The 20,699-nt window shown below is 40.7% G+C and overlaps 1 long non-coding RNA gene across 1 annotated transcript in view; it reads right to left on the bottom strand.

Annotated features, from left to right (window-relative positions):
• Positions 1 to 20,699, bottom strand: part of LOC136874395 (uncharacterized) — a 61,977-nt gene that overhangs the window by 22,634 nt on the left and 18,644 nt on the right. Inside the window, exon 2 of the long non-coding RNA XR_010860261.2 lies at positions 20,107 to 20,251. This is a non-coding gene — a long non-coding RNA (uncharacterized lncRNA). The remainder of the gene's footprint in view (positions 1 to 20,106; positions 20,252 to 20,699) is intronic.

Here is a 20,699-nt window from a genome sequence, read left to right as displayed (position 1 = left end):
ACCAGGAAAGGGTAGTGCAGATGCTGATTCAGAATTATTTGATAAGATAATCAGGTATGTGGGAAACGATAAGGAAAGGAACGTGATCGTAGCGGGTGATCTCAATTTACCAACTGTCAATTGGGAAGGTAATGCGAACGACAGGAAGCATGACTAACAAATGGCAAATACGTTAATATGGGAAGGGCACGTGATTCAGAAAGTGATGGAACCAACTAGAGGGAAGAATATTCTGGATGTGGTGCTGGTAAAACCAGATAAGCTCTATAGAGAAACCGAAGTAATAGATCGTATTAGTGATCACGAAGCTGTTTTTGTGGTAATTAAAAATAAATGTGAAAGAAAGGAAGAGATTAAAATTAGGACTGTTAGGTAGTACCATATGGCTGATAAAACAGGCATGAGGGAGTTTTTAATAAGCAACTATAATCGGTGGAAAACGGTAAATAAAAATGTAAACAGACTCTGGGATGGGTTTAAAGCAATTGTTGAGGAATGTGAAAATAGGTTTGTACCTTTAAAGGTGGTAAGGAATGGTAAAGATCCATTATATTATAACAGGGAAGTAAAGAGACTAAGAAAGAGGTGCGGGTTGGAAAGAAATACAGTTAGAAATGGCTGTGGAAGTAAGGAGAAATTGAAGGAACTTACTAGGAAATTGAATCTAGCAAAGAAGTCAGCTAAGGATAACATGAAGGCAAGCATAATTGGTGGCCACACTAATTTTCGTGAAAATTGGAAGAGTATGTATAGGTACTTTAAGGCAGAAACAGGTTCCAAGAAGGACATTCCAGGAATAATTAATGAACAAGGGGAGTGTGTATGCGAGGATCTTCAAAAGGCAGTAGCATTCAGTCAGCAGTATGTAAAGATTGTTGGTTACATAGATAATGTCCAGATAGAGGAGGTGATTAATACTAAAGAAGTATTAAAATTTATCTATGACAGCAATGACATTTACAGTAAGATACAAAAGTTGGAAACTAGAAAAGCAGCTGGAATTGATAAGATTTCTGGGGATATACTAAAGGCAATGGGTTGGGATATAGTACCATATCTGCAATACTTATTTGATTATTGTTTGGTTGAAGGAGCTATACCAAATGAATGGAGAGTTGCTATAGTAGCCCCTGTATATAAAGGAAAGGGTGATAGGCATAAAGCTGAAAATTACAGGCCAGTCAGTTTGACATGCATTGTATGTAAGCTTTGGGAAAGCATTCTTTCTGATTGTATAAGACATGTTTGCAAAATTAATAAATGGTTTGACAGAAGGCAGTTTGGGTTTAGGAAAGGTTATTCCACTGAAGCCCAACTTGTAGGATTTCAGCAAGATATAGCAGATATCTTGGATTCAGGAGGTCAAATGGACTGTATCGCGATTGACCTGTCTAAAGCATTTGATAGGGTGGATCATGGGAGACTATTGGCAAAAATGAGTGCAATTGGACTAGACAAAAGAGTGACTGAATGGGTTGCTATATTTCTAGAAAATAGAACTCAGAGAATTAGAGTAGGTGAAGCTTTATCTGTCCCTGTAAAAATTAAGAGGGCAATTCCTCAAGGCAGTATTATTGGACTTTTATGTTTCCTTATATATATCAATGATATGTGTAAGGAAGTGGAATCAGAGATAAGGCTGTTTGCAAATGATGTTATTCTGTATAGATTAATAAATTAGTTAAAAGATTGTGAACAACTGCAACGTGACCTCGGTAATGTTGTGAGATGGACAGCAGGCAATGATATGTTGATAAACGGGGTTAAAAGTCAGGTTGTGAGTTTCACAAATAGGAAAAGTCCTCTCAGTTTTAATTACTGCGTTGATGGGGTGAAAGTTCCCTTTGGGGATCAATGTAAATACTAGATATAAATATAAAGATAGATCTTCATTGGGGTAATCACATAAATATGATTGTAAATAAAGGGTACACACCTCTGCATATGGTTATGAGAGTATTTAGGGGTTGTAGTAAGGATGTAAAGGAGAGAGCACATTTGTCTCTGGTAAGACCTCAACTTGAGTATGGTTCCAGTGTACGGGGCCCTTACCATGATTACTTGATTCAGGAACTGGAAAAATCCAAAGAAAAGCAGCTCGATTTGTTCTGGGCGATTTCCGACAAAAGAGTAGCGTTACGAAAATGTTGCAAAGTTTGGGATGGGAAGACTTGGGAGAAAGGAGACGAGCTGCTCGACTAAGTGGTATGTTCCGAGCTGTCAGTGGAGAGATGGCGTGGGAGGACATCAGTAGACGAATAAGTTTGGATGATGTCTTTAAAAGTAGGAAAGATCACAATATGAAGATAAAGTTGGAATTCAAGAGGACAAATTGGGGTAAATATTCGTTTATAGGAAGGGGAGATGTTCAATAAATTTCCAATTTCTTTGCAATCATTTAAGAAAAGGCTAGGAAAACAGCAGATAGGGAATCTGCCACCTGGGTGACTGCCCTAAATGCAGATCAGTAGTGATTGATTGATTGATTGATTGATTGATTGATTGATTGATTGATTGATTGATTGATTGATTGATTGATTGATTGATTGATTGATTGATTGATTGATTGATTGATTGATTGATTGATTGATTGATTGATTGATTGATTGATTGATTGATTGATTGAAAAGAACTCCTGCGGGACTAAATTCCGGCACCTCGGCGTCTCCGAAAACCGTAAGAGTAGTTAGTGCGACATAAAGCAAATAGCATTATTTTATTAGACGAGGAAGGAGACATCCTGACAATGGTAAGAATGGTCCCGGGCGCCGTACGCGTAGTATAATACGTGCCGTTGGTATACCAATTTGGACCATACGTAGGACACTGCATGAAGAGCGAATGAATGCACCCGGACCACATTCAACGGGTGCAGTGTCTTTCACCAGCTGATTACCCATTTTTTTACAAGTTGATGTACGTCGCCACGACACAGATAGGTCTTACGGCGACAGATATACCTGAGGGCTAGGATCGGGAAGGAATCAACCGTGGTCTTAATGAAGGTACAGCCCTAGCATTTGCCTGGTGTGAACATGAAAAACCACGGAAGACCATTTTTAGGGCTGCCGACAGAGGGGTTCGAAGCCACTATATCCCGAATACTGGATACTGGTCGAACTTTAGCGACTGCTACTACCAAGCTCGGTGATGATTTAAGAGTGGATTTCTGCCGCTGGTTAATTGATGAAGCACGCAATCCAGAATTTCTGTCAAGTGTATTAGTGACACGTGAGTCAATTTTTACACAAGGAGTGTTTAATATTTACATAACTCACTCGTGGGCTGTGGAACATCCCCTCTCAGTATACCAAGGCAACTTCTAGCACCGCCTCTCAATGAATATCTGGATGGATGCGGTGGGAGGTCTGTTTCTTTGATCAATCGTATTTTTGAGTTATTTTGCTTTACGTCCCACTGACTACTTTTACCGTTTACTGAGACGCTGAGGTGCCGAAATTTAATATCGCAGGAGTTCATTTACGTGCCAGTATTTCTACGACACGAGGCTGACGTATGTGTGCCCCATCAAATACCATCAGACTGAGCCAAGATTGAACCTGCCCAGTTGGAGTTCGGAAGGTCAGGACCTCAACCGTCTCAGACACTCAGACCGGTACCAATCACCTTACTTGCATAAATTTGATCGGTGTAGCTTTCCTTATGGTGACGATGGGACGGGAAAGGGCTAGTTTCGGAAAGGAAGCGACCGTGGCCTTCACGACGTTACAGCCCCAGCATTTGCCTGGTGTGAACATGGCAAATCACGGAAAACCATCTTTAGGGCTGCCGACAGAGGGTTGGAACCCACTATATCCCACTCATGAGCTGTGGAACATCCCCATTCAATAGGACAAGGCAATTTCCAGCACCGGTTCTAATTAACATCTGGATGGGTGTAGTTGGAGGTCGGTTACATATTTTTATTAATATTATCTTGCTCCTGTAGATACAGTACGTTACTGGAGCTTTCAGAAGATGTGTCGCTTCGACTACGCCGAACCACGTGGATTTTACACGATGGTGCAGACATTTCCTCAACGGTAGACAGGACGATGTGGAACTATCAGTTGGCCAGCTCTTATTCCAGATCTTATTCCAGTGGATTGTTATGTCTGGGGGGACATTAAACACAAAGTATACTGAACTGAAGTAACCACTTCGGATGACCTCCGTGAACGTATTTTTAAGCACCAGAGGATATTCTTAACAACACAGGTGTCTTGGCTCGAATGCATCGCAACTGGATTCGGAGAAGTGAAGCCTGCAGAGAAGCCCAAGATGGTCACTGAAAAATTGCTACGAGTTTCGCTTTGGTATGTCAGATGTTACGCCATTTCTGTAGCGTATTTACTTGAGAGTACAGTACAGAATCGATACAGTATTTTAAGACTCGCTAATTCGATATTTTCATAAATCCGAGCAGAGAAATATACTTATCGGTAACATAAATTATAAATCGAAAGTTTCAGTGCGTGAGTGCCTTGTACGTGGAGAAAGCTGAACACAACAGACGGAAGACGTGCTTTTTAAAACGCTAAACATTGACCTTGAACGCAGTTCAGCAGTTCGGCATTCCTACCTTTCACGTGGTTTGGGTTCATTACGTGCGTTCGAGCAGTTTATATTTTGTTTTTTATTCACTATGAGTTAAAACACCTATCTGAAGATCCAGAGAAACTGATAAAAGCCATTATGGTCTCAGTTCCAATGACGGTGAAATCCTCCCCACGGTAGAGAGGAGGCAACCACTGATTATAAAAATTGTGTTATATGCAGGCGGCTAACGAATGAAGGGACCGAGTATCTTCCGGTATAAGAAGATCCGCTCTACCAAGTGCCAACAGTCTCCTTGAGGGTGGATGAGCGGGTGGAGGTTAGGGCACTTTATTGTCCTTGGGACAGGAAATGGTCCCAAAAGGCGGAATAACCTACAACTGGTCAACGGCATTAGGATGCGGAAGGCAATTGGAAATCAACTAGGGACGCATCTGCTTGGATTACAAACTTCTTTTCATAATCTTGGTATCCCAGTTTTATACTCTGTTTCATAAGTTCTTTCATATTGATGAAAGCCTGTTCAGCCTCATTGCTCCATTTCCATTTGTTATTGACCTTTAATAGGTTGTGAAATAGTGCAGCCGTCTCCGTATATCCCTCGCAATGATCTGAGAAAAATCCTGTCATTCCTAAAAACTGCCTTACATGCTTTATTCTTGTCGGCCATGGAAATTCGCATATAGCCTCTATTTTCACGGGGTTAGGTCTTATCCCCTCGCCATCGATTACATGACCGACAAGAAGTACCTGGCTTTGGCAAAATTTAGACTTTGACATATTTATTTTAAAGTCAGTTCTCTGCAGGTTGCTTAATAATTTCTCTAGGTTGACACAATGTTCTTCAAAAGTGGAACTCCCAAAAACCAGATCGTCGACATAGCAATTAACAAATTCTTTTACTTCACTTGTGAGGCTTCTGTCTAACGCCCTTATTAATACGGCAGAACTGTTCTTGAGTCCGAATGGCAACCGACAATAGGCATAAGTCTGATTATTAAACATGAATCCTGTTAATAATCGTGATTTTTCTTGAGGACAATATGGTGAAACGATGCCGTGCAATCCATGCTTGTGAAGTACTTCTGGCCTCGAAATTTCTTCACAATATCCTTGATCCTAGGGGCCTGGTTGTACTCAGGTATTAGCTTTTCATTGATCCTGTGAGCATAAAGACATATTCTCAGTTTCCCTTTGTTTTTCTTTACAATGACCTGCGGGTTTGGAAATGGGGTGGTTGTTTTAATGATTAATCCATCGGCTAACATTTCCTCAATGATCTTCTTTAACTCAGTGAAGTGCTTCTCCGGTACGTCATAAAACTTTCCCTTATACGGTGTCCAATCATTGACTATTAATTTATATTTGAAATTGGGTATTTGCCCCGGTTTGTCATCAAAAACTTCAATATATTTATTTATGATTCCGTATAGTGTTCGCTTTTCTTCTGCTGAAACCTCAGCTTGAGCAATACCCTCCCAGATCTCTGATTTCTCACCATTTTCCTCTTCGATAGCTATGATCTCCTCGATTCTCTTGATCATTTCGGACTTTATTTCTTGGCTAAAATCCTTTTCTTCTGGCTCTAGATTCTCTCTGCTCAATAAATCCACTTCCTTTCCTTCGATCTTTAAGTATTCATTCCCTTCCAACGTATCCTATTTTGGATCATTTCTACTGTTTTGTTTCCATCTTTCTCTATGATTGGGAACCGAACCCCACACCTTTCCATATCAATCGTCATCCGCGAACTTAACATGAAGTCTATTCCGAATATAATGTTATATTTTATTTTCTTCATCACCATAAATGGGTGCTCGAAATCATGTCTACCGATCGTTATGTTTAGGTATGCTTAAATCTTGCACTCAACCGACTTATCTGGTATGATACCTCTGATTTTTACCCCAGATACGGGTATTATCGGTATTTCTATTTTCTTGCTCAACTGTTGAAATAACATGTTTGACATCACACTTATACTGGCCCCAGAATATACTAAACAATATATCCTGATGTCGGCCACTCTCACTACTATCACTGGTAATTTAAATGTTGGTTATTTGTTGTCGCGTGTATCATCTCGAATTAAATCTTCCGGCTGGATGCCCCAATGATCGATTTGAGCTACTACCCAACTGCGAATTTTGACAATATTTTCCTCTCCCAGATTATTTACACTCTTCTGATCTACTAATCTGCCATCAGCGTTTTTTCTCTTCTCCGACAACTCGGAGTTGTTCGTACTTCTCTGCATTTTGGTCTCTTTCCATCTTTCTTCTTCCCTTCTCCGTTTATAACTTTGGAGCTCGAGACTTTCCGCTCCTTCGAGGTCACCATTAATATCCTTGTTTTTAATAGCTTCCTCCCAACGGCTTCTGTTTTGTCTCTGCTCTCTCAGCTCTTGTATGTACCTTCTATTTTCCTCATTCTTGCTATATTCGCTCGGTCCTCGTCTCTCATTGTACCGCCTTTTGTTTCTATAGTACGGTTGACTCCTATTCATGTTGTAACTGGTGTTATTCCTGTACTGTAGGTTATTTCTACTAACTCTTTGCCCACATCTTCCAGGTTGGTCTCTGTTGCATTGACAACAATATCTCCTCCGTTCCTTGTCTTGTACTTTAGCACGGTTTTCTGTTCTACCCTCGTCAACCTTGTCTTCTCTACCGTTCGTGATTTCAGGGCTAATAGTATTGATCGCCTCGATTTGGCTGAGATTCCTAGGATTCCTTTCTATTAGGCATGTGGATGTTAAATCAATCTGTCTCAATCGCTTTTCCATATCAATGGCGGTTCGTATGTCTGAGGCTGCTAACAATCGCTGTACCTCTAACGGAAACTGCTTTTGGATAATTTTAATTGCCTCAAGTTCACTCGGCGCGTTATCTAGGTCCTGAAATCGATGAAATTGGTAGGAAAAGTAGTCGCTGTACCGCATTTGTCATGCAGACGAGAATTTCCTAGAATACAGCTCTAGTCTCAACTGCTGCTGAATTTCCGGGTCCCAAAATTTTCTCAAAAAGGCAACTTTGAACTCTTCGAATTGCTTCGGGGAAGTCTTCGCAGAACCGCCAAAATGTTTCGGGCGGTCATCATAATTCTTAATGATACTGATTATCGGGGCACCATCACTCTGATTGCTTCCATTCATTACCTCAATATCTCGCCTACTCGGGTCGATTGTTGTTGAAAGTGTATTTTCTCTTTCATTTATTTGTACTTCAATTGCTCATTGCCTTTCGCTCGAGTTTGAAATCACAGATTTCGCTGACTGACTCTCCACCTTCATCTCCTGTATTTCCCTTCTAATCTGCTTCATCTCCTCTTCGGTCTTCTCCAACTTCCGTTCTGAATCAACTTATTGCTTTCAATTTTCTCCTTTAATTCATTTATTTTGTTACCTACTTGGCCTGTAGCTTGAGTAAATTTCTCCTCTAAGTCTTGTTGTCTTATGTTTAGTCCTGCCATGCCACTTGTTATTTCGTTTATCTCTTCATCCCTTAATTTTCTGATGATTTCCTGGCTCTCTGTTACCTTGTCATTTATCTTGTTTACTTCTTCCCATTTTTTCTCATTATTCCCTCTCATTTCCTCCAAATTAGCAGTCAACTTAGCAATTTCTTCACCCATCTGCGTCGTAATGATACTTCGACTTTCTGTCACTTCTCCTCTCATTCTATTTATTTCCTCTCGCATCTCTTTATTTTTATTCTCCATTGTTTCGGTCAACTCAGCCCGCATATTCTGAATTTCGTTCCTGACTCCGGAAATTTCTTGTCACTTCTTCCTGTTTCCCTTTTAACTCGTCTCTCATTTCTTCCATGAATCTCTGGAATCTTGCTTCCCGTTCCTGCTCTTTCTCCTCTTGCTTTCTTCTTTCCTCTGCTTGCTTCTGTTGCCATTCTTCTTGTTTTCGTTCCTTTTCTGCTCATCTTCTATCCTTCTCTTCTTTCTCTTTCTTCTCTTTCTCTTGCTGCCTCTTCTTCTCTTCTTCACGTTCTTGTTTCTCCTTCTTTATTTCTTCTTCCTGCCTCTTCTCCTTCTCTTCCTGTTCTTGTGTCTCCTTCTTTCTTTCTTCTTCCTGCCTCTTCTCCTTCTCTTCCTGTTCTTGTTTCTCCTTCTTTCTTTCTTCTTCCTTCCTCTTCTCCTTCTCTTCCTGTTCTTGTTTCTCCTTCTTTCTTTCTTCTTCCTGCCTCTTCTCCTTCTCTTCCTGCATTTTTACAAATTCGATGATCCACAGCGGAACTCCTTGTTTTTCCTGTATATTCTTCATTTCTTCTTCTTGCTCCCTTCTAGTCTGTACCTTTCCTTGTGTTGCTATATTTTGGTCAAATGCAATTCTATTCGGTATGATCTCTCTAAATTCGTAACAGATTCTCTATTTTTCCTAAAAATTATCTAATTTTCCTAGCAATTCTCTAAATTCATAAGATATCAGCATATAATATCACACATTCAACAATTCCTTAATCTACTAAGTTTAAAACAGTCCAATGCTTCAACCTTATACACTAGTTTCAAGTTTCTTCTTTGCAATAAATTATAATATGGATGGACCTTCCTGGAGATTAGCACCATCCCACCAGATAGACCATGAACAACTAGACCATGAGTTCCGATTTATTATTTTGATTTCATTTCGGAACTAGTTCCAAGAAAAGAAATTAAATTTCCGCTATGCGGCATCTAATATCCACTTAAATATTCATCAACCTTCACAATACTCAAAATCAACTCAGTGTCAGTTAAAATAAACTTAAAAATCAACCTAACTTACATTATTATTATAAGAAGAAGGAAATCATCTGATAAATAACAATTATTCCTCAACATCATCCATTTCTTCGGATAAAATTATATTTTTATGCATATTCCATCTTCCTTTTCTTCTTCAATTCCCATCATGCGTCCTGTCATTACTACATTCCTGGGAATCCTTTTCCACACAACACTTCTTCATTACAACTTCCCTTAATCAGATAAGTTTCACCTTAAACTGCAAAATTAATTGCTCATAGTCTACAGTTTGCTATTACATTACGTTCCCACGGTGTCTTTCTCTTCGAGCCTTAGGTCGGGCTGCTAATTAAATAATGTATTCGTAGACCCTTCTTTTTCTGAGTCCCCCGGTGTCTTTCTCTTCTGGTCCCAAGTTGGAGCGCCAACTTTATCTGTGCCCCCATGTAGAAAAAGAGTAGGCAGATAATTCCCAGCGGCTCAATTTCTTCTCAGGGTATCCATCTCTCAAGTAAAATCTGAAGATTTTACATTAGGTCTCGCTTAACGTGAGTACGAAGAGAATGCCGGTTCACCGAGGATGTAATACCAAATAATTAATTCACCTGAATAAAGTACCAACGATGTAAGTCCTTGATAAATTCAAATCAGGCATCAACTCAGTCAATTACGTTCTTGGCTTACCAACTAGCTTATCAACTACGTAAAAGGGAAAGAAATCATCACACACAAATTCTAGAAAACATAATAATAATATTTATTTGAATAAAAGATTGCCCTAGGAAAAAGTAATGTGATTTAGGGTAGTATTCGCGTTGTTACTATGTACAGATAATAATTCAGAGTCACCGGTGGCTCGTAGAAAAGAAAAATAAATGCAATGTTAAGCTATTTACACCAATTCCGAAATGAAGTCAAAAATGAATATTACTATTTACAATTGATGACTGGACATCCACAGTCTTCATTGAAAACAAGTCATCAAGTTGACGCAAATATCGTTATGATGTTTAGATTGCTCATTATCATCAAAATCAGGCTAATTAGATCTGAAAAAATGTATAGTTTAACAGAATAAAACGTAAAATAAACAAATAGATCTGAGTTTGAATATGAATATAAATATAAATCTGCTCATAAATCTGAACATAAGTTTGAACATAAATTTGAACATAAAAATCTGAACTCATTTAATTTGGTCTTTCTTCTATGATGCGCTTTGGTAACGACTTACGGGCTAAGGCATATTTCCCTAATGCATGTTAAATCTGGCTCCTAGCCTATCATTTCCCTATCCATTATTCTCTTAAAGAATGTAAATTCAAATAAACTCTGTGTCAGAATAAATAAGTTATTTATCTAGCTTTCCACATAATTTATTGATTCACATACACATCTATTTCAGGCTCTATGTGCTCTCCCTTTGTCATATTCCATGATATTTCTGATCTTCGCAAGTTACTCAATTCATTTGGGCAGTCAGAATGTAAATACTACGCATTTATGCTCGGAAATTTATTACCACATTGATAAATATCATATTTGCCTTTGGCCATGAACACCGTTATAAAATACATCATAATATTCTCGTACTTGAAATACAGCATCTACTATTGTCATATAATCCCATCAAAATCTCAATTCTACTTCAATGTATATCACTCATACCTTAGTTTAGGTCATTCCTGCGGTGTGCTTAGTTTCACGTACATGTATCATTTCACACAAATCCTTACCTCTTATAAATGTGACATGGCATTTCCTTAGATGCAGGCAATCCTTGCTCTCTCCGTAACACATAAATAAACATCCGCATTTCATTATACATTGACTTATTTCGCCGAGTTACCAATACTGTAACATGATTTCAACATTCAACTAACAACTTCATTATCATAACCTCCACTACAACATGTCACGATTACTCTTATATTACCATGCCAAATATGTCACAATTGCCTTTCTTATAAACACATCTCAATAACGTTATATATCATAACCCCAAACTGAGTTCCATACACTTATGTTGCGGAGTAAAGAGTACGTGATTCTACACATTCATCTCAAACGCGCGGACCAAACATGACGTAAACATTTGGTATAACCAATACGAGATTTATCAAAATTCCACAATGTGTCAAATCATTGCTATCAGCTGTTATAAAAAACACTTCCTTCAAATTCTCATTAGTTATTCTGACCAAAAAATGTGGTGGCGTATATGTAATGTACTAGAATCTTATTCTACACTCCTCGATCGTATTACTATAGACTTAAATATCTCACACTTCACTTCCATTATTCACTTGCACTCTTAATTAAATGGTTTTTATCACCAACTTATCAGCACAGGCCACAAGTAAATGTATACGCAAATCAAAAACTACGTAATTAAAAATGTAAAGACTTAGCTCGCTTTTCGTTACATTTGGTCCAGTTGTTCCGCCTCCACTCGGATGACGTTAGCTCTGCGGTCAGGATGTGGGTTAGTCATCTGGTTGGTCGTTGCCTTCCTCATCATGCGTTGATCATCTGGTTGGCCATTGCCTTCCTCATTGTGGGTTGTCATCTGGTTAGCCGTTGCCTTCCTCATCATGGGTTGGTCATCTGGTTGGCCGTTGCCTTCCTCATTATAGGTTGGTCATCTGGTTAGCCGTTGCCTTCCTCATCATGGGTTGGTCATCTGGTTGGCCGTTGCCTTCCTCATCATGGGTTGATCATCTGGTTAGCCGTTGCCTTCCTCATCATGGGTTGGTCATCTGGTTAGCCGTTGTCTTCCTCATTATGGGTTGGTCATCTGGTTAGGATGTACCGCTCCCCAGTTTGGTCCATCATCCATCCTTAGCAGGCACACATCATATTACTTCTGCTGATAACAAAAATATATATTTCGGAGCAGAAAATTGTCACGATATGATCCATCTGACAATAATAATTCTCCAGTTGTTATTCCTTTTTCTTGCTCTCTGAGATATAACTTTGATCTCGTCGGGATTTTCTCCGTATATATATATCTATATCGGCGCTTTCTGGGAAAATCTCGAAAATTTATTCTTCTTCTTTCTTGAATTAGACCAATTTAGTCTTCTTGCCGTATGAAAGTATTTCTCTTGGGTTTCAATTGGTCCCTCCTTACAGAATGCGACGCGATTGCTCTCGGGATACTTCTAGGCGTATATCACCGTATCTTGCTTATTTTTTATTTTAATTAACTCTGGTTCGTCGGCCGATGAATTATATTATTTGTTTTACAACGACGATCCCTTTTCTTCAAGAATCTCCTCTAAAATCTTGTATCTTCTTTCAATATATAGCTCGTTTACCGGTTACGTCTTCACTCTTGCGATGCAGATTTTTAAGTGAAGTTTTTTAACAATCCCTTCGCTTCTATTTTTTTTTGTAAAACAATTCACTTGACTCTCTACCGTCCCGTAGTGCCTTCAATATTTGTCCGTTCACAGACATGCATGGCCTTCTATAATATCGCACTACATATATATTCCTTGTATCTCATAGATCGGATGGGCCATACCTTCATTCGGCGCCATTTTGAAAGCTGTCTACGAGATGTAAACGGGCACAATAGTAAGAACAATAAGATAAGATTTTTATATAGTTTTTCGATTATTTTTTATCTCACTCCCTCCGCCCCCCACTTGGACTTGTAAAATATCAGGAGTATTACTATTCATCTCAGAGACCCTGAAATCTATGGATTCGAAACTGTTTTTAATTATTTCTATATCACCCCCTCCCCCTTCGTTCTCCACCTAAAAGGGGGCTGAACTTGGTCTTTAAAAAATTCTGGAGTATTACTTTTCAACTCAGCGACCCCGAAAACTATGAAATCGACACTATTCTCGAATATTTTTATAAATACTCCCCCCCGACCCCCTCCCTTAAAGGCGCTAGGGATGGCTTACCCCGTCAGGGCTCGTCTCCCGATAGTAAGTAATACGTGTACCCAGTTTGGTTCAAATTGCTCCAGTGGTTTAGGAAGAGATGTGCCATTTACACACACACACATACATCCGTTTTTATATATAGTAAGATTTTTATACTTCACTCCCTTTCCATCCCCGCCCAAAGGAGTCCTATGAGTGCCTTACACAACGGTATATTTTTTCCAGATAGTAAGTCTTATGCGTACCAATTTTGGTTGGCAACTATGCCCAAACGTACATGCATAATCTCGCTGCTCTAGAATCCTGGAGCTGACGTTGTCATGGTTACGGCAGTTCATTCCTTTTATCCGATTCCTAGCGCAGGGGTAGGTGTGGTGCCAATATCTCCGTAACGGTTGGTTTTAGGGCCCGTAGGGCTTACCGAGTTTTGTTCTTTGCGTCAAGAGGATTAAATTGAACTTTGCCTCGTCCTTATACGACAATATCGATATTTTGTCTATATTAGCCTATTATTTTATATCTCCCCCCAGGCCACCCCACCACGAATTGTTTTGAAAATAAAATACAGCTCATGGTACTCACTGGAAATGTAGCTTTCTATAGGTGAAGAAATTTTTAAAATCGGTTCAGTAGTTTTTGAGTCTATCCGTTACAAACAACTTAGAAATTTTTCCTTTTTATAATATTAGTAGAGATAGATAAATTGTTTGCCTAATTTTACTGAAACATTTTCAGTGGACTTGGAAATTTATCGAACATTTCCCTTGATAATGTATTCCAATCCCTTATTCCTCGTCCTATAAATTAATATTTGTCCCAATCCGTCCTCTTGAATTCCAACTATTCTTTATATTATGATCTTTCGTAGTTTTAAAAGCTCCACTCAAGCTTCTTCTTCTTCTTCTACTTACGTCTTTCACGCCAACTCAGCTCGAAACATACCGCATAATCGAGCATCTTGTCTCCTTACTCACAAGTCTTCCCAGCCCAATGTTTGCAATATTTTATTAACACTATTCCTTTGTCAGAAATCACACAGAACAAACCGTGCTGCTTTCCTGCATTGATATGAACCATGCAATAAAAGTCTAAATTCATTTCTCTGTTATCATAGTCGGTACGGTAAAACTCAATAAGACATAAATGATTGAAACCTGTGTTGCGGTATGTAATAATTTTCGATTAAGACCGAAAACATAGGTATTTTTTCTTCCCCTTCTGTTTACCCTTCACGGTTGGTTTTCCCTCGGACTCAGCGAGGGATCCCACCTCTACCGCCTCAAGGACAGTGTCCTGGAGCACCAGACTCTGGGTCGGGGATACATCTGGGGAGAATGACCAGTACCTCGCCCAGGCGGCCTCACCTGCTATGCTGCACAGGCACCTTGCTGGGGAGGGGTTTGGGAAGATTGGAAGGGATATACAAGGAAGAGGAAAGGAAGCGGCCGTGGCCTTAAGTCAGATACCATCGCGGCATTTGCCAGGAGGAGAAGTGGGAAACCACGGAAAGCCACTTCCAGGATGGCTGAGGTGGGAATCGAACCCACCTCTACTCAGTTGACCTCCCGAGGCTGAGTGGACCCCGTTCCGGCCCTCGTACCAACTTTTCAAATTTGGTAGCAGAGCCTGGAATCGAATACTGGCCTCCGGGGTGGCAGCTAATCACACTAACCACTACACCACTGAGGCGGACCGAAAACATAGGTGCCGTACTTAAAAAAATAAATTTTGGCTCATTCTCCTAAACTACCATTTCATCCAGCGTGAATAAAATTATTTCGCCTCTGTGGTGTAGTGGTTAGTGTGATTAGCTGCCACCCCCGGAGGTCCGGGTTCGATTCCCGGCTCTGCCACGAAATTTGAAAAGCGGTACAAGGGCTGGAGCGGGGTCCACTCAGCCTCGGGAGGTCAACTGAGTAGACAGGGGTTCGATTCCCTCCTCAGCCATCCTCGAAGTGGTTTTCCGTGGTTTTCCACTTCTTCTCCAGGCAAATGCCGGGATGGTACCTAACTTAAAGCCACGGCTGCCTCCTTCCCTCCTCCTTGTCTATCCCTTCCCATCGTCCCATTCCCCGACAAGGCCCCTGTTCAGCATTGCAGGAGAGGCCGCCTGGGCGCGGTATTGATCATTCTCCCCAGTTGTATCCCCCGCTCCAGGACACTGCCCTTGAGGCGGTAGAGGTGGGATCCCTCGCTGAGTCCGAAGGAAAAGACTAATCTGGAGGGTAAACAGATTAAGTAAGTGAATAAAATGATTTATAGCCTATATTGTAGAGCATCATACCACGACTTTATATACTGATTTTAATTAAATTCTCTTCAGCCACTTTCACGTGATGCCCATAGTTACACACATTCATACGTATATTGTATATGCTTACGTAAAGACAGACATAGAGACATACAGAAAGCAGACAGACATACAAGACGGAAAATTAAAAAGTGTTTCCTTGTTACCGTGGACAAGACAGATAAAGAAATTCCATTCTTTTTTAAATTCTGACCAAAAGTACAGACACAACTCTTATTTTACATACAGTGTGATTCAGCAGTCCGCCTCTGTGATGTAGTAGTTAGTGTGATTAGCTGCCACACCCGGAGGCACGGATTCGATTCCCGACTCAGCCACGAAATTTGAAGAGTGGTACGAAGGCTGGAACGGGGTCCACTCAGCCTCGGGAGGTCAACTGAGTAGAGGGTTTTCGATTCCCACCTCAACCATCCTCGAAGTGGATTTCCGTGTTTCCTCACTCCACCAGGAAAATGTCAAGATGGTACTTAACTTAAGGCCACAGTCGCTTCCTGCTCTCTTCCTTCCGATCTTCCCATCTCCCCATCTCCCCGCCCCTCCCCTCTTTCCACAAGTCCCCTGCTCAGAATGGCAAGTGAGGTCATGTGGGCAAAGTACTGATCCTTCATCCCAGCTGTATCGCCCAAACCAAAGTCTCACGCTCCGGGATACTGACCTTGAGTTGGGAGAGTTGGGATCCATTGCTGAGTCCGAGGGAAAAACCAACCCTGGAGAGTAGATGGATTAAGAAAGAAAGAAAGAAACTAAAAAACAAATATTTAAATCCCTTAAAAGATTCGTAATGTCGGCTAAAGAGGCAAGGCCAACAAATTATTACGTTTTTACGTCACGAGAATCGCAGCGTCAACGTGTTGGGGGATCATCACTCAGCAGACATGAGGCAGATTCAGGGTAGCCCATTATTTCACACCGTAGGGTGTTTTCTGGCATTTGCTATAATTTTTACTGTATTTCCATTCTACTTCCGTTTTCCGCTTTAATGTCTTGCATCTACTTTGCCTCTTTAGGCTTGGGTAGTAACACCATCAATCATCTCCTTATCTGTTACCCAAAGAATCCCCGCGCCTAAAGGTCTCCTCTGTTACCGCATTCTTATATCCTTAACTCAAACCATCACAATTGATTGAGGGACATTTTATTTTCCAATACATCCACTTGGTATTTACATACACTGAAGAAAATGGAAGTGGTGCTACATTGCTGCAATTGAACATGCAGGGCGAGTGTTCGGTTGTGATTCGATTATTACACGTTCAGGTCCCTCTGACCGCATGTTTGGACAACAATCAATACAGGATGTGCCTACCACGAGCTGCAATACGTTGATGAATTCGTCGAGGCATGGAGTCAATAAGGCCCTGGATCGCTTCCTGAGGAATTGTGACCCATGCTTGCTGCACTGCACGGGTCAGTTGTTCCAGAGTTGTGGCTGGCTGAGGACGGTTGGCCAGTTGTCGACCCATCATGACCCACACATGTTAAATAGGACGCAGGTCAGGGGATCTGGCGGGTCATTCTAAGGTTGTGATGTCGTGGAGAGCTTCTCTGGAGATGCGTGCAGTGTGAACCCGGGCATTGTCCAGCTGAAACATCCCATTAGCAATGTTCGCCATCATAGGGACAACCACTGGATTGAGTACCCTATCAACGTACTGTCGAGCAGTCATAGCGCCCTCAACAAGCACTAATTGTGATTTCACATTAAAGCCAGTAGCTCCCCAGACCATAACGCTTGGCGTTGGCTCTGTGTGTCTCTCGACAATAAGATCTGGGTGGCCCCTCTCCCCGGTACGTCGGCGTACACGATTCCGGCGGTCACTGCGGGCAAGACAGAAACGCATTCATCACTAAAGACGACCCTATGCCATTCGTAGACCCACGTCGATCTTTCTCGACACCAGGCCAGCGTTACACGTCGCTGTTGTGGAGTCAATAGAACACCTTCTGCAGGGACACGGGCTCGTAAACCACCTGCACGCAGGCGATTACCAACTGTTTGTTGTTTAACGTGGGGTGCTACAGATGCTCGAATTTGCGCTGCTGTTGCATGGGGTTCCATCCGGGCCATCCGAATGATGCGGCGATCCTCTCTCACAGTTGTCTATCGCGCTGGGCCTGTGCCGGGTCTACGAGTGTGGGTACCTTCATTTGACCACTGCTGCCATACACGTTGTACCGTAGATGCCTGTCGGCCAACACGTGCAGCGACAGTCCTTAGCGATAATCCAGCCCCATACAGCCCAATTATCCGAGCCCTCTCAAACGGCGACAGTTGTTGATAGCGTGCTATTCTCTGTCGTCGAGGCATGATTGACGGGGAACACCTCACTGCACAGACTGCAAGTCAATTACGCTACACCAGAGTCCGTATACTGGAGTTGATTCCTCCGCTACCAATCACGTGGGGAGACCTGTAGCAACAATCCAATGGGTCTGAAACTTCGATCGTTTACATACCTATATGGCATCGTTCCATATCTTGAAAATCAACACAAACGACCGATGCCTTCATGGTGTTGCAATTTCCATTTTCTTAAGTGTATGTTTCCTATTCGGCTGTCCTCAGCTACAGCTCTATTTTCTACTAATTTTAACTTGCATAACTGTACTACTTTCTTCCTTAATAACTCCGTATGACTGCGATTACTAATCCCGAAACCTGGACAAACTTTTCTTTGAGGGAAAATTCTAATCTGTTCAAATGTATAACTTTTGGCCCCGGAAAATATCGAAATATTGATGCATTTTAATGACGGTGCAGACCTTCATTTCGGAATACCTAATTGGTAGCTAAACGATAAGTCGCATTACGAAACAGATAGCACAACCGCTCTTCAATTTGGAGAGACCTAGAACTTTGGTCCTATGATTTATTGTCGTGTCTCGATTGTTGGTACGATAGATTGCGCGACATTTCTCGATTATAATCCAATCTCTCCAACTCGATTGTGACTGGCATTAAGATACTCGGCCTGTCTTTATAATGTAAACTATCCATCTCTATTGTGAATGGCAGTTGCCAAGTGAGCCTGCCGTTATAGTAGAAATTCCGGAACTCGATTGTGATTGGCAGTAGTAAATGTGGCCTGCCATTATCCTCAAAACTTCCCCAATGCCTAAATTACATCGGAAACAACGTATGGCGTCTTCCCTGTTTTGTTTCTCGGATAGCGCTAAGAGACATGCAGTTTAATATAATCTTACTCACTGCCATTACAGTAATTAAGGAGAAATCCGTATACAATGTAGAATACCGCAGCGAAGCACGGGTAAATTTGCTAGTTCCTATAATACAATTGATTTTACGAAAGTCGCCATACCGAGCTCGATAGCTGCACTCGCTCAAGTGCGGCCAGTATCCAGTAATCGGGATATAGTGGGTTCGAAACCCACTGTCGGCAGCCCTGAAGATGGTTTTCCGTGGTTTCCCATTTTCACATTAGGCAAATGCTGGGGCTGTACCTTAATTAAGGCCACGGCCGCTTCCTTCCCATTCCTAGGCCTTACATATCCCATCGTCGCCATAAGACATGTCTGTGTCGGTGCGACGTAAAGCAAATAGCAAAAAAAAAAAAAAAAAAAAAAAAAAAAGTCGCCATTACCCGGGTAATGTTCATTATCAGTAAGGATCGCATGAATGTCAGTGCTTCCTACCCACATTTACGAATAATGTGGATTACATCCAGGGCCGTATTTCTACAGGAGTTTTACAGGCCCGGGAACAGCGCGGCAAATTTATGGGACAACAATATTTAAACGCCCTGATGGTTTGAAAATAATTTTTTAGAAGGCGGTCACTTGCGTAGTATTAAAAAGTGAATGCTCTGGAGTGAATAATGGAATTTTTGTTCCGCTTACATGGAAGCTGTCGCTAATAATATTTAAAATACAACCACATTTGAATTATTATTATTGTTGTTGTTATTATTATATTTAATTATTTATATTAGCGTTTGATATTTACCTTGGAGGCACTCTACTCTATTACTTTATTCATTATAATGTCATTTGCTTAACGTACCACAAACTACTTTTACGGTTTTCGGAGACGCCGAGGTATCGGACTTTAGTCCCGCAGGAGTGTTTTTAGGTGGCAGTAAATCTTCCGACACGAGGCTGACGTATTTGAGCACCTTCAAATACCACCGGACTGAGCCAGGATCGAACCTGCCAAGCTGGGGTCAGAAGGCCAGCGCCTAAACCGTCTGAGCCACTTAGCCCGGCACTTTATTCATTATACTGTATTAAAGTATTAGTAAATGCAGTTTTGTCTTTTCAAGAGGTGGCGCAAAATTATTTAGGCCCAGAGGTGTTGCAGTAGCTAGATTCGGCCTTGGTTACATCAAATGAAGAAGAATCACAACTATTGTTCAATCTGTGTAAAATTTTGCAACGATTCATTTCTTTATTCTTACGTATGACTGTTTTTCGTACAGTCTCTAATGTACAGTACAGTATCATCATATATCTTACGCTACCAGCATAAGGAAATTTATGTTCAAACTGCCATTGTCATGAAATTTAAAAAAAGGTTAAATCAGTCCTAGTCCTTGTTTGACCAGGAAGAAAAGTTCCATCCGTGCAGAATATTACCTGTTTTCATTTCCACCACATCCTCCATATATGAACCGTTCACATTCCTGAGTTAGTCCATTGTAGAAAAATAGACGAATCAGAGCTAAACAATATCCTGTAACGGGTGGAAGACTGCAGCTGTTCGGGTCAAATGCAAAACTCACTGAAATAGAAAGGACATTTTTATTATTATATTATTGTAGTAGGGAAGGAGTCTGTGTAGCTTAGGTTGGGGAAGGTATCTTACATTACAAACAACATAAAAATGTAATTCATCGAAGCCATGTGAGGTCAATTGAAGACCTGAGTGCAAGAACAAGCTAATAACCAAATGTTAAGTTCCGAGAAAAACGGGAAAAACATTTAAAACTATATAAATCCTATAATTCATTTAAGATTTCAGTTTAATGTGAAAGTATATATGAATATACACTACTATTTCAATTTTTAACCCACTACTCTATTTAGAAATAATAAAAAAACGAGAAAATGTGTGATGGAATTATCCATATCTTGCACTCAGATGTTTTAAGGAATGTAAAAACGGGAATAGAAATTGGAGAATGAATGCCATTACATGTTTTAATGTTTAAATGATGAAATATTGAATT

The sequence above is a fragment of the Anabrus simplex genome, chromosome 5 (assembly GCF_040414725.1).
Source record: "Anabrus simplex isolate iqAnaSimp1 chromosome 5, ASM4041472v1, whole genome shotgun sequence".
In the NCBI taxonomy this organism is placed as follows: Eukaryota; Metazoa; Arthropoda; class Insecta; order Orthoptera; family Tettigoniidae; genus Anabrus; species Anabrus simplex.
Note: the sequence above shows the minus strand (reverse complement) of the source record. Positions and strands in the feature narration are given on the sequence as shown.